At 52.4% G+C, this 13,103-nt stretch overlaps 1 protein-coding gene across 1 annotated transcript in view; it reads left to right on the top strand.

Moving 5' to 3' along the window:
* Nucleotides 1-1,956: 1,956 nt before the first annotated feature.
* The window catches only part of ACSL1 (acyl-CoA synthetase long chain family member 1), a 57,479-nt gene continuing 46,332 nt past the window's right edge, over nucleotides 1,957-13,103 (top strand). Inside the window, exon 1 of the mRNA XM_081084084.1 lies at nucleotides 1,957-2,133. The gene's annotated coding sequence lies outside the window, so the exon portion shown is untranslated. The remainder of the gene's footprint in view (nucleotides 2,134-13,103) is intronic.

The raw sequence follows: 13,103 nt of genomic DNA, 5'->3' as shown, positions 1-13,103 counted from the left end.
TCTTTTAATTGACGAGTCTAGGTCTGGAATATCTCAGTGTAGAAAGGGACCTAGAAGAACACAGCGGTTACAGAGGCCACTGGAGTGTGGGCTGCCCTCACCGTCACGGTGCCACGGTGCCAGCACACTGCGGAGAAACAATTACTGCCACCACGTCCAGATGTTCTGGAGAGGTGAGGAGAGCCAAGGAAAGTTCTCAGCGTATTGTAGGGTGGAGCCACCTGGAATGTGCTTGAGGCCTCCATGAGCACAGTCATCCCCCGTTACCAATGGGGATTGTTTCCACTGAGGATACCAACATCTGTGATGCTCAAGTCCCTCCTATAAAATGGCATGATGTTTGCATGTAACCTGCACACATCCTCTCATATACTTTATTTATTTTTAAAAATATATATTTTATTGATTTTTTTACAGAGAGGAAGGGAGAGGGATAGAGAGTTAGAAACATTGATCAGCTGCCTCCTGCACACCCCCTACTGGGTGTGTGCCCGCAACCCAGGTACATGCCCTTGACCGGAATTGAACCTGGGACCCTTCAGTCTGCAGGCTGACACTCTATCCACTGAGCCAAACCGGTTAGGGCCTCTCATATACTTTAAATTACCTCTAGATTACCGATAATACCTAATGCAATGTAAATGCTATGTAAATAGTTATTATGCTGTATTATTTAGGGAATGACAAGAAAAAGTCTGTATGGGTTCAGTACAGATGCACCCATTTTAGGCCTAATTACACAGTATACACATCAGCAACATGACTTTGTTCCCCTGGAATATTTCTAACCCATGGTTGACTGAACCTGCTAAACCACTTATACCAAGGCAATATATTTTCTTTTTTATTCATCATAAGAAAAAATTTAAAAACTTTATTATACTTATTTTACAGTTCAGTATTGCTTTTATTTTGAAACACAAATATATTTTCGTGGTTATTATATATGTGCACGCTCTGGAGGCAGATTGCCTGAGTTCCAAGTGTAGCTTTGCCCTCACTAGCATTCAACCTTTCTGTGCTTCAGTATTCTCATCTGTAAAAGGGGAATGATGACAGCACCTACTTCATAAGATTATGGAGATTCAATCAGATAATGTGAGTGAAGGGTTTCAATAAACGGTATCTGTCATTACCAGAGGCGTTTATTATAACAAGAATTCCTCTCAAGCCTCAGATTCAAAGTGTAATAGATAACAGCCCTCCGCCCGCTGCTGGGCACAAGCATCACTGGGACCCGGACCACCGTGATTAGAGGGTAAGGCTACTAGCAGGCCTCAGGCGCCAAGAGGAACAGTAGTAACATTGGGGATAGCAGCCTGAAAATAAATTGCATTGGCCTCTGAAAACCCCCAAGTAGGTATCGCATGGACATAGAACCCCTGAAAACCTCACAGCCAGGAGAGCAGGGTGGAGGGACCCCAGGAACTTGGAGGATGAATGCTGCTCTTGAGCAATGTCTTCAGCTCTAACTATATACCCCGCTGATAAATCGCCCAGGGTTGCTTCATGTCCAGGGCGTTGCAGAAGTCCAGACCAGTCCTCCTGGCCAAGGGCTGTGTCAAAACCCAGTGGGGAATGTGGTGAAATCGGGCTAAAAGGGGTCGTGCGCGTTGGTGCCAAAGAAAATAGGAAAGGAAAGCGCTGGGGCTGTCAGGGCCCCTTCTGCAGAGGTCACCCCTCCAGGGCCCGCGGACAGCAGACCCCCAGAGCTGGCGGGGCTCCTGCGCTGAGGCACCGCAGCTCACCCTTTGCCCTTCCTCGGATTCCTCACGAAACCAGGCACGTTCCGGGGACTCGAGCGCGCCCGACCGTCCGCCCCTTCCCCGCACCCGCCCGCGGGCCGCACGCCGGCCGCCTGCGCGACACACGCGCGCCTGCGTGGGAAAGCGGGCACGCGGGGGGCGGGGCCTGGGTGGGAGCGCGGCGGGGCGGGGAGGGGGCGGGGCCAGGGGCGGGGCCCGGGCGCGGCTCACGCAGCAGCAGCGGCCCGCCCCCGCGGCAGCAGAGGCTGGTGCGCAGTCCGCGCGCAGGGGTGACGGCGGCGCCTTTAAATAGCATCCGGAGCAGGCGCGGGGCAGCCAGTGGTCTGCGGTGACAGCCGGCGGCGCAGCGGCCGGGCCAGCCGAGGAGGTGAGTGCGCCTGCCGCTGGGATCTGCGTGCGTCCCCGTTGCGGTGCCCGCGGGCTCCGCGGAGGTGCCGGGCTGGAGGCTGCCCCGCCGGCCCGAGCCCGAGTGACGGCGGCCGCCGCGGAGGCACGCGAGCAGCGGCTCGGTTCGTCGGGACGTTCCGCTTTTATGGCCTCTGCCCGGCGGCTGCCCTGCCCGCAGCTGCGGAGGCCTCGGTGCCGCCGGAGCCGCCGCCGCCGCCGGTGCCTGAGGCGGGGATGCCCGCACGGGCGAGGCGCTGGTTCACCGTGGGGTCCGGTGACGTGCGCCGCGGGTCCGGCCCCTGGTTGGTGCGGCGGCGGGGACCGGCCAGGCCTGGACCCGCCTGAGCTTCAGACGCCAGGGGTGGGTCCCGAGAGGCAGGGATCGTGGTCTCTCGGCCACGCCGTCCCTCCTGCACCCGCGGCCGGGCTTCCGACAGGCGCTCCGGCCGCGCAGGGAAGCATCGCAGCCGGAGCCCGACTGCCCGCCGCTCCTGCCGCGGCCGATGCCCCGTGAGGAGCGCCTGCGGAGGGGCGCCCGCCGCACCCGCAGCCGGTTGCCATGTGCAGAACCCGCGGTGTCTCGGAGGAGTGCCCGTAGCTTCTGCCCGAGCCCGGGGGCGGGGGGTGGGGGGGGGGTCATTCATTTAAGGAGTCTGGCTTTTTCTTTTCTTTTTTCTTTTTCTTAATTAACAAGCGGCGGAGATATCTACTACACGGCATCGTAGCCGGAGAGAGCTGATGGATGACTGGCGTGCACAGTGCCAAAACCTAGAGACAGGTGCGGGGCAATCGGGTGCCATCGCGACCCCCTTCCCACCCACTCACTCACTTTCAAGGTTATGGCGCTTAATTAAGACAATTGTCCAAGTGCCCTTTGTCTTGTAAAGTTGAGACTTTTCAGGTCCTTTTGGGGCAGAACTATCCCAAGTGCTCCCCCCCCCCTCCCTGTCAATAATACCCTTCCTTTTATTCACGGACCTTTGCTTAGCAGGAGAGAAGCTGGTTAAATCTCACCGTTTCTGACACAGATTCCACCTCTGTTTTCCCAGTGTAAACAATTATTTCTAAACACAAAGCCAGTCTTCTGGTTGATTCTGCATTTGCAGGTGGAGGTGGCCGGTTAGAGTGGCTGAAAACTTCAGGCTGGAGTTGACAGTCTGCTTTGGGTGTGCTTGAGAAGGGGGTGCTTTTAAAGGAACCCGCTGCCCTTCCCATTCCTGTGGTTGTCTTGTCCTGACTCAGCTGGGAGAGGCCCTTCCCAGCCTAAATCTTGGCTCCTCATTTGTGAAAAGACTAATGTGCATGAGACTAAAGTCTTCCAGGAACTAAAATTCTGGATTAGAAAAAAAAGTTAATCCTTAAAAGCAGCACACCTCACCTCCCTCCCTTAAAATAATATAGATATATTATAGACCATATACTACAGACCTCTATTTTCTGCACCTACTGTAAACAGAAAAGACTTTAAAAAAAAAAAAGAAAAACCACCCTTCCCCCTCAGTTATAAGTATTTGGTACATTTTCTTCCTGTCTCTATTAATGCCTGTTTTTATTATTATTACAGGCAGCCAACTAAAGAGCAATCCCTTGGCTTTTTAGATTTTGGCATTTAATTGATAGATAGTCATGACATATGCAGGGGGACAGGCGTCTAGTTATACCATACAGGCAGAGTTTCCATGGCTGTGTCTGCTTTTGGATGAAGCTTGGAATAACTGAAAGTGGACCCGCTGGCCACAGTGTCATGGTGAAGGCCCAGGTCTTGCCACAGCTCTCATTTTTTATATATTTTTTTTATTGATTTTTTACAGAGAGGGATAGAGAATTAGAAACATTGATGAGAGAGAAACATCGATCAGCTGCCTCCTGCACATGTCCTACTGGGGATGTGCCCGCAACCCAGGTACATGCCCTTGACCGGAATCGAACCTGGGACCTTTCAGTCCACAGGCCGATACTCTATCCACTGAGCCAAACTGGTGCTGGCTCTCATTTTGATGTTGCTGTCTTGTGGAAAACGTCTGTGTGTTTGAGGAGGGCTTGGGGAAAGATCACATGGTTTTGTCATTACAGCTGGGGATTTCCCCATCTCTCTCCCTTCATGTTTCACTTTTCTGGGAAGAGCAAGACTGTAGGAATAGGAGTAATTTCTAGAACCTTAGAGAAATGGATAATTTAGTCCACTATTCTTTTGCATTTACTGTCTCTTCTAACCAAATTCTGTTATGTTAGAATGCATTAACAATGTTTTAGGAATGGTCTCCCTTGGATGATGCCACGAATTAGAGAACTGTGTTACAGAATACAAAAGAACATGGTTGGTGTTTTTTTTTAAGGCAACTCAAAACTGTTGGTATCCTAAGGCCATTCAATCCTTACCCCCTGACAGGCTGTGGTTAGTCAGGTGGTAGATTGAAGGTGCCAGAGTTTTTATTAAACGTTGTCGTCCCACCGGTGGTCGGACAAACACATAGGGCCACTTTAACACTCCCGCCTGGAGACCAGGTCTCAGCAGACAGAGCTGATCCGAAGCTGCTGGTAGTGGAGTTTCAGCATTCTAGTACTTGAGGGGCTTCTGAGAGCTTTTAACGAAATACCAGCCCTGAAGCAGTAGCTGGACTTGATGAACTGTAAGTAGAGGCAATTTTATCAGAGTTTGTGGCCACGACCCTGTATCTGCAATTCCTTACCCAGCATGCTGAATGCCAACTCATAAAGTTTGGGTTGTGTAAGGCCAAGGTGACACCTACTTTGAAACAACTGCTCATACCATCGTGGCAAGAGAAAACTGTCACAAAATCTTAGTTGCGGTCATTTCTCTGCTTCTCTGCATCCTGACATGTAGAAGTTCTTGAGTGTGCTGGAGACGGCACAGGACTCCGTGTGCTGTGGCCTTTGTGGAGTGCGGAGGGGAGAAATGCGATGGCGCGTTCCCTGTGGCGTGGCCGGCAGGAGGGATGGGTGACACGTTCCTGGGACAGAGACTTCGGTGGAGTGAGGACTCCACTCCCCTGTGCTGCCTGCCTCCCCAGAAGACGTTTGGCAGGAGGCACACGTCTTATCTCCAGAATCTAAGATTTCAAAACCGGTGGCTCAGTCTAGGTATCCGGGCTAATGCTCTTCATGAATTAGTTGCCAGTCTTCACGTTTTAAATAAAAATGCAAAAGCTCTCCAGTATCTAAATCAAAAACCATTTGCCTCAGAAAAGCTATATATAACATACAACTTTATATTACATACTCATATTACCATAGGAATCTATGCTTATTATTAGGAAATTGGGGAACTATGAAATTAAGGTCTTAAAGAGATTCAATGCTATTCACATTTCTGTGTATTTCCTTTTTGTTTCTCTAAATATATTTTTAAAATTTTAGACATATATTTTATGTTGAAGATAAAATTTTTGATAATTTAATTTTAATGGCCTAAAGCAGCGGTTCTCAACCTGTGGGTCGCAACCCCTTTGGCAGTCGAACGACCCTTTCACAGGGGTCGCCTAAGACCATCCTGCATATCAGATATTTACATTACGATTCATAACAGTAGCAACATTACAGATATAAAGTAGCAACGAAAATAATTTTATGGTTGGGTCGCAACATGAGGAACTGTATTTAAAGGGCCAGAAGGTTGAGAACCACTGGCCTAAAGTATATTGTGAATATTTCTTTTCATGTTTTAATATATCTTTTAGAAATTAGGGCACATTCTGCTTTAGAGCTGTTGAAATTGACAGTGTTTTGAAGATTATTTTTATTCATGAATGGTTTTAATGTACTTTGGGGTTCGTGTGTTCTAGTCAAAAACTGTTAAAATAAAGATTTCATGGTTTGGAAAGATAAGTGGAAAGAAGTGAGGGCATCATGGGAATTGCCTTTTGCACCATTTCCTCACCCCGGGAGGGATTTCTGACACACGTGTTATCTGCCCACTTGCACAGTTCTGGCTCTTTGCCCTCGGGTTTGTTGAGGGAGCCATGTCCCTAAGACATAAGGCTGATGTGCCCTGAGTACGTTCTTTATTTTATTAACCAGAAAGGGAAAGTTGCTTCAGGAACTGGTTTCTCCTTCCCTGAACGCCATGGGGGCCACAGGCCGGGCATGGGCAGCCCGGGGCAGGGTAGGTGATCATAGCACAGACAGTACCAGACACTGTTCGCAAGGCCTCAGAGGTGCTCACTCAGGGACCAGCCCTGCCGGTGGGTCCTGCTGTGACCCGTCGTTCACAGCAGGTAAAAGGACAGGTGCAGAGGTGAAGTCACCCAACCCGGGTTGAACTCGGCTGTCCGGCTTCAGGGCCAGAGCTCCTGATTGCTTGGCTCTTCCGGGTGAGCCAGCAGGTGGCGGGGCTGAGGACCGGGCTGCTGCCTCCTCGGTGTCATTGCTCCTTGATTTTTCCTGTCTCATTTGCACTCGGTCTTGGACCGCGAGACGGGTGTATACCACAACAGAGGTTGACTCAGCTTGGTTCTGTGAGTGTTAAGATCTGCTACACACTGTTTACTTTCTGGGGAATTAAAGAGTAAAGGGCTCGGCCTGCCCGGGAAGTTGGTCCTATGAGGCTGGAGAACAGTGGAGAATGGTGATTAATGCATCGTGTGCGGAAGGAGAGCACGAGGGGTGTGAACAGGGACCCCGGCTTAGCAGGGACAGAGGAGCGTCGCTCACTTACATAGGAGAATGGCCACACCATGGCACATGGGATTGCTTTCTGCTGCATCCCTTGGGGTATTTTATTTTATTTTATTTTATTAATTAATTTTTTTTTTTTTTTACCAGAACCAGACCTTCTCGGCAAGTTCTAAATCATGCTGAAAACGTTTAATAGACGAGAGACTAGAATTGGGAATGTCCAGGGTTTGAAGGCACGGTGGTGTGGCCGCTTCTCCCCAGTACGATTTTAAGCGTAACCTCAATGTATGAAATAAGTAAAGGCTGGGCTGCGATGGCTGGAGGCGGCCAGGGGCTGGGAGTCCCAAACCACACAGACAGGAGGCGCTCAGGACAGCCCGACTCCCTCGACTGACGCCGCCACTGGCGCAGGGCCGGGTGCCTCAGCCCATCTGACAGCCGTGTCCCCTCGGGCATGGCACAGTGGAGTTTGTTCCCGAGCCTGGTGTCGGTCTGGCGTCTGGCTGGGCCTTGGGGTTATCTTTCTTTGTGCCCCGACATCCAGTCACTCAGCAGGTTCTGCTGACGCTAACTCGTGCTCTGTACCAAGCTGCCTGATACACACCCACTTCTCCCTTTCGTTCTGTGTCGCCATCCTCGTCCAGAGTCTGTCACCTCTAGCAAAGGCCCTCCGTTTAAGAACGGGGGAGGGGGGTGCCTTTCCCCCTCTGCCCAGCGCCGTCCAGGGCTCCTGTGAGGCCCACGTCTTCAATGAGCTTGGCGGTCAGGGCTTCCAGAGTCTAGTTCCAACCTGCTGTTTCCCTTGCTTCCCAAACCACCACATCCTGGGGCCTTTGGAGCACGGAGTCTCCAGCACCCGGCCAGCCAAGGCCTCTGCACCCCTAGACTGCACCCCTGGGGGGACTATTCCCCTCCCCCAGCCTTCCTGTGTCCTGGAAGGGCCTCCCGGGCCCTGCATGCCCCCCTCGACCTGTCAGCAGGGACGTTCCTCACCCTCCCCTCGTTCCTCATGGCCCTGCTCCTCAGAGGCACTTGCCTGGAGCCACTCACTGTCCTCAGACTCCAGGTCACGCCCGGACCCCTAGGCTGACATTCAGCCGGGGTGCGCCAGCCAGCACAGCGGTGACCGTGTTGAAATACTCCCAGACTGGTTAGAAAATGGCTGCGACCCTAATTCAGAAACGGGGAGAGGGGTTGAGGCAGGGGGTGGTTCGTGCCCGGCCTGAGAGGGTCTCCTGCACCCTGATCTGGGCACTGGCCGTTCTCCCCGTTGGTGGGGGCCTGGCTGTCTGTTATTCAGTGTGTGAGTAGCCCCCTCCCTCTGTCCTGCATTTGACTTTTCAGGGGTGTATATCTTGCTTCCCCAGTTAAATGCCCAGCCAACCTCCAGGCTCTGGCTACTCCTCCTCATGGTGGTCAGCAAACTCATCAGTCAACAGAGCCAAATATCAACAGTACAATGATTTACGTTTCTTTTGAGAGCCAAATTTTTTAAGCTTAAACTATATAGGTAGGTACATTGTTATTAACTTAATTAGGGTACTCCTAAGGCTTCGGAAGAGCCACACTCAAGGGGCCAAAGAGCCACATGTGGCTCGCGAGCCGCAGTTTGCCAACCATGGGCCTAGGTCAGCCGTGGGCAAACTACGGCCCGCGGGCCGGATCCGGCCCGTTTGAAATGAATAAAACTATTGAAAAAAAGACCGTACCCTTTTATGTAATGATGTTTACTTTGAATTTATATTAGTTCACACAAACACTCCATCCATGCTTTTGCTCCGGCCCTCCGGTCCAGTTTAAGAACCCATTGTGGCCCTCGAGTCAAAAAGTTTGCCCACCCCTGGGCTAGGTCCTAGGGCAGTGATGGCGAACCTTTTGAGCTCGGCGTGTCAGCATTTTGAAAAACCCTAACTTAACTCTGGTGCTGTGTCACATACAGAAATTTTTGATATTTGCAACCATAGTAAAACAGAGACTTATATTTTTGATATTTATTTTATATATTGAAATGCCACTTAACAAAGAAAAATCAAGCAAGAAAATGAGTTTGCGTGTCACCTCTGACACGTGTCGTAGGTTCGCCATCGCTGCCCTAGGGGGTGACCCGGCCTCAGCAGCATGTAACGGCTTTAATGCCGGCGAGTGCTCAGTACCGGCTGCTGGTTGCGTGAGACCTGGAAACATTCTGGTGGTCGATGTCCCATGGAAGGGTCGCTGGCAAAAATGTACATTTACATGTTCCTGTTTGTATATGGCGATGCCGGGCAAAGCTGAGGTCTCCAGAGCAGAGCCTGTGCTTCCATGGCGGCACTGCAGGAGGCTCTTTCAGTTCTGCTGGAGCCGCAGGTGGTGTGGGCTTTGCAGGATGTGTGTGTGTGTGGGGGGGGGGGGGGGGAGATCAGTGTCAAGTTCTCGATAATCTTACATATCTGTACTCTAGTCTTCGTTGACCTGGTATTCCTACTTAGAATCACACCTTGTTTCCAGGCCTCCGCAGCTGTCTGTTCTTCCTGTAGGACAATTACCCACATTGTGCCTCACTTGGCTTCCCGGATGGCCTGGTGTGGAGCTGGCAGGGACCTTGCCTGTCGAGCAGTCCGATCAGCCACCTCACTGAGGATGGCACCAAGATCCAGAGGGTGTGGCTGAGCCGCCCAGAAACAGGCTCGACTGTGAGGACAGTGCCAGTGTGTTCTCTGCTGACACGAGTCAGAGACGAAGGCCACGAGGCCAGGGCCTCTGTAGCGTTCAGGCAGCCAGACAGTGCTCTGCCCTGAGGCAGGAGCTGCTGCCGTGGGGTCCCCAGGACACACCTCCTCAGATGAGGTGCTGTGGCCCCAGGACCACGGTTCTCCTTCTTCCAGAGCAGCCGCAGGCCACTTGGGCAGGTGACAGTCCAGACAGTGTCCTGCACTCTTCCCTCCATCGTGGGGCAATGCTGAATAGCTTTGTCTCCCTCCCGGATGGAAAGCCTGTTAGCAGGCCTTGGCAGGCGCTGCTCCCGGCCCAGTTCGCAGTTCTGTTTATTGTGCCCATGGTTGGGAGCTGCCAGAGACACGTGATCAGAGAGGTTGCAGGTGCTGCTCAGGAGATGGGGGGCCGTCCCCACAGTGGGGGGTGTGCCCCCGGTGGGTGGGGGTAGACCATCCATTAGAGTGCAGGGTGGATGTACTAGGATTTCTGTAGATCCTTATTTTTTAGCTTTCTTTTTAAAGTTATATGTTATAGAAATATATGTACATAGTTTATATGTAAATGCACTTATATATTAGGGATGCATTTTACTTATTGCCTTGGGTGCATTGTCGAAAGGTTAGGGAATCAGAAAATCACCTCCTTCTCTACCGCTTTTCCAAGGAGAAGACTCAGTTTGTCAGTGAAGGGGAAGCGAACTGCTTTGTGAAACGAGGCTGTGAGCCGTGTTCTCGTGGTCTCTGACCTCGGGTGAGTCAGGTGAAATCCAGAGTGCCTTTTGCTTTTGGACCCAAAACTCGACAGTGTAGAAGCCTCATTAGGACATGGTTGTTTTTTCGGTGTTGACATAGATTGGGAACATAATATACATTTGCATTTTGAGAACATGGACCTTTTTCTCACATGACAATTAAATGCCACGCTGGTTGGCCACGCTGAGTCAATATTTAAGTTGGCTTTCTTGCTTTAGACCTTCACGCGGCTGGCGGGAGGCGGTGTGTGCTCTGGTCCGACCTGCTCCCCGCGCAGGTGCGCACTCAGGCTGTGGGAGCCTGGAGCTGGACCGGCCTCAGAGGTAATGATAGGATGTTTGGGATTTGCCTTAAAATCCTTTTAAAAAATGGATCAAATGAAACAATACTAGCAAAATGTTGATCTCTATTTAATATATATATTTTTATTGATTTCATAGAGGGAGGGAGAGGGAGAGATAGAAACATCAGTGATGAGAGAGAATCATTGATCCGCTGCCTCCTGCATGCCTTCTATTGGGGATCGAGGCCTCTCGGGTGCTGTCCTGGGAGAGAGGCAGGGTGTCCTTGGCCTCTGGTTCAGGACACAATTGTTCCTGACCCCCTGCCCTTCGGCCTCCTCTTTTCTCAACCCAGGCATGTGCCCTTGACCAGAATCAAACCCGGGTCCCTTCAGTCTGCAGGCCGACGCTCTATCCACTGAGCCAAACCGGCTAGGGCAAAATGTTGATCATTATTAAAGCTGAGGGCATGGGTGCGTGGTGGCTTATTATACTGCTCTGGCTACTTTTGAATAGATTTGGAAATTTCGTAATAAAAGTTTAACCAAAACATAAAGGAAAAGAGACTCAAACTAGTGTCACCCAAGTAGGTAATAGCCAGACTGGACAATCTCTTTTTCCTTCTTTCCCTCCTTTAAACAAACACTGGCCTATTATTCTATAATTCTGTCAGCTTAGTAGATTTGTGTTGTGTTAACTCCCCCTGGGGCCAGTCCTGTCGTCTTATAGTTACCTGAACGCTTGGTGTAACTCTAGCTCGTGTCCCGTGGTTGTCACCAGCACCTCCCTTATCCCTCCTTATACAATGAGCTAAACCCTGGCTAACCTTTCCTCTGCCTCACATCCCTCCTGCAGCACCGCCGAGGGCCTGGGCAGGGCTGTGGGAGTTAGAGGTCATCGGTCCGGGCTCTGCTGGGTCCCGAGGCACCGCGCGCAGCCTGGGGATACTCTGTGGGTTCCACTCGCCTCTGCTTCTGAGGGTCACGGCGCTTCATGCTGAAGAGCGCAGCTCGCGGTCCCCGCTCCGGGACAGGTCTGTCTCTGTGCCCTGCCTTCCACCTGCCCTCTTGTGCCGAGCCCGCTCTCTAGTTGTCCAGGCCCTCTGAAACCGCGGTCTATTTTAGGAGGTGTAAGTAACCCTACCCAACCTGCGTCCCCTCAGCCTCCTTACCCGGGTCACTGATATCTGATCGTGGTGACTTCTTCCAGCCCTAAGGCCTGGGTCTCTCCTCCGCCTCCAGCACAGGCCTCACCCTGGCAGGGACATGAGGAACCGCGGCTGCCTGCGGCCAGCCTCCTGCTCCCAGCTGCGTCATAGCCTGTGGACAGGGTGCTGTCCTGGGAGAGAGGCAGGGTGTCCTTGGCCTCTGGTTCAGGACACAATTGTTCCTGACCCCCCTGCCCTGCGGCCTCCTCTTTGCTCCTCGCACCCCCACCTGTCCCTGCCGGTTCCCACCTGGCTCTGCGGCCAGCCCTCCCTGCCTCTGCATCCTGGCGGCTCCTTCAGTCCTCACGGTCTGTCCGTACAGGTGTCTTTGTCCTCACTGAAGGCAGAGGGCCCTGCAAGCGCTGTGTCCTCATGCTGAAGGCCTCCTGCCTGCCGGGGACTCCCTAGGAGAGGTTTTGTTCCCCTGTGGTTTCAGAGTGTTCCCCTGTGTGTTTCTTTGCCATGGGAGCCTTGGGTGGAAGTTGCCCACATAGCAGGCTGGTGGCTGCACCGGGGCCCAGCACAGGGCAGATGGTGAGAGCTGGATGTGTACTTGCTGGGAGGGGCCGGCTCCTCCAGCGTCCTCTGCTAGGACAGGTTTCCGCCCGGAGCCCTTACTGAGCAGGTGGCCAATACGTAAATACCAGAAGAAATGGACTGACCTAGTTAGAGTGTCTTTATCTTATTTGTAAAGATATAGCAAAGTTCAAAGAATAATAAAATCATAAAGCAGGTACCACGTGCCCACCACCTAGAATTGATGCTTTTTAACATTGATGGTTTCCCTACGTGCCCTGCGGTTGCCTGCGGGTGCTGGGTGTAGGAGGGATCCTGGGCCAGGGCTCCCGGCCATCCTCCGCCTTCTCCAGCATCGTCCTAGAGGTGCCCCTTGGCATTGGCGAGGGAGGGGGCACCGCTTCCCTCAGCGCCCACGCCTGTCTCTCCCCGAGGCCCGCACAGGCAGCAGCGGCAAAGCTGACCCAGGATGTCGTAGCCCATCGTGGTTACTGCCAGTTCCTAGGACACAAATCAAATGTTTGGCATTTGACTCTACCATTCTTTCCATCTTTCTGTGCTGTCTCTATATTCACCACTGAAGTGAGCAGCTTTGGACAAAGCATCCGATGGACCCCAGACTTGGGTGCCTTCTGTGGGTGCAGCTTCTCAAACAAACGGGCCCACTCCCCTCAGTGGAGAAGAGTCCTGCCTCCAGGCCCAGCGCTGGCCACTGGGAAAGGATGCCTGCCCCTTCCCTGTGACGTGGTCCTCCCTTCTCTCGCCAGAGCTTCTCGTGTTCGGGTCGGCTTTGGTTTCCAGCAGACCAGGAAGGTCATCTCTGCCTCTGGGTTGTCAGCAGAGCAGGACTTTTCTCTGCGTCTCC

This window comes from Myotis nattereri (assembly GCF_964212035.1).
Source record: "Myotis nattereri genome assembly, chromosome: 2".
Lineage (NCBI taxonomy): Eukaryota > Metazoa > Chordata > Mammalia > Chiroptera > Vespertilionidae > Myotis > Myotis nattereri.
This window is presented reverse-complemented; position numbering and strand designations above follow the sequence as displayed.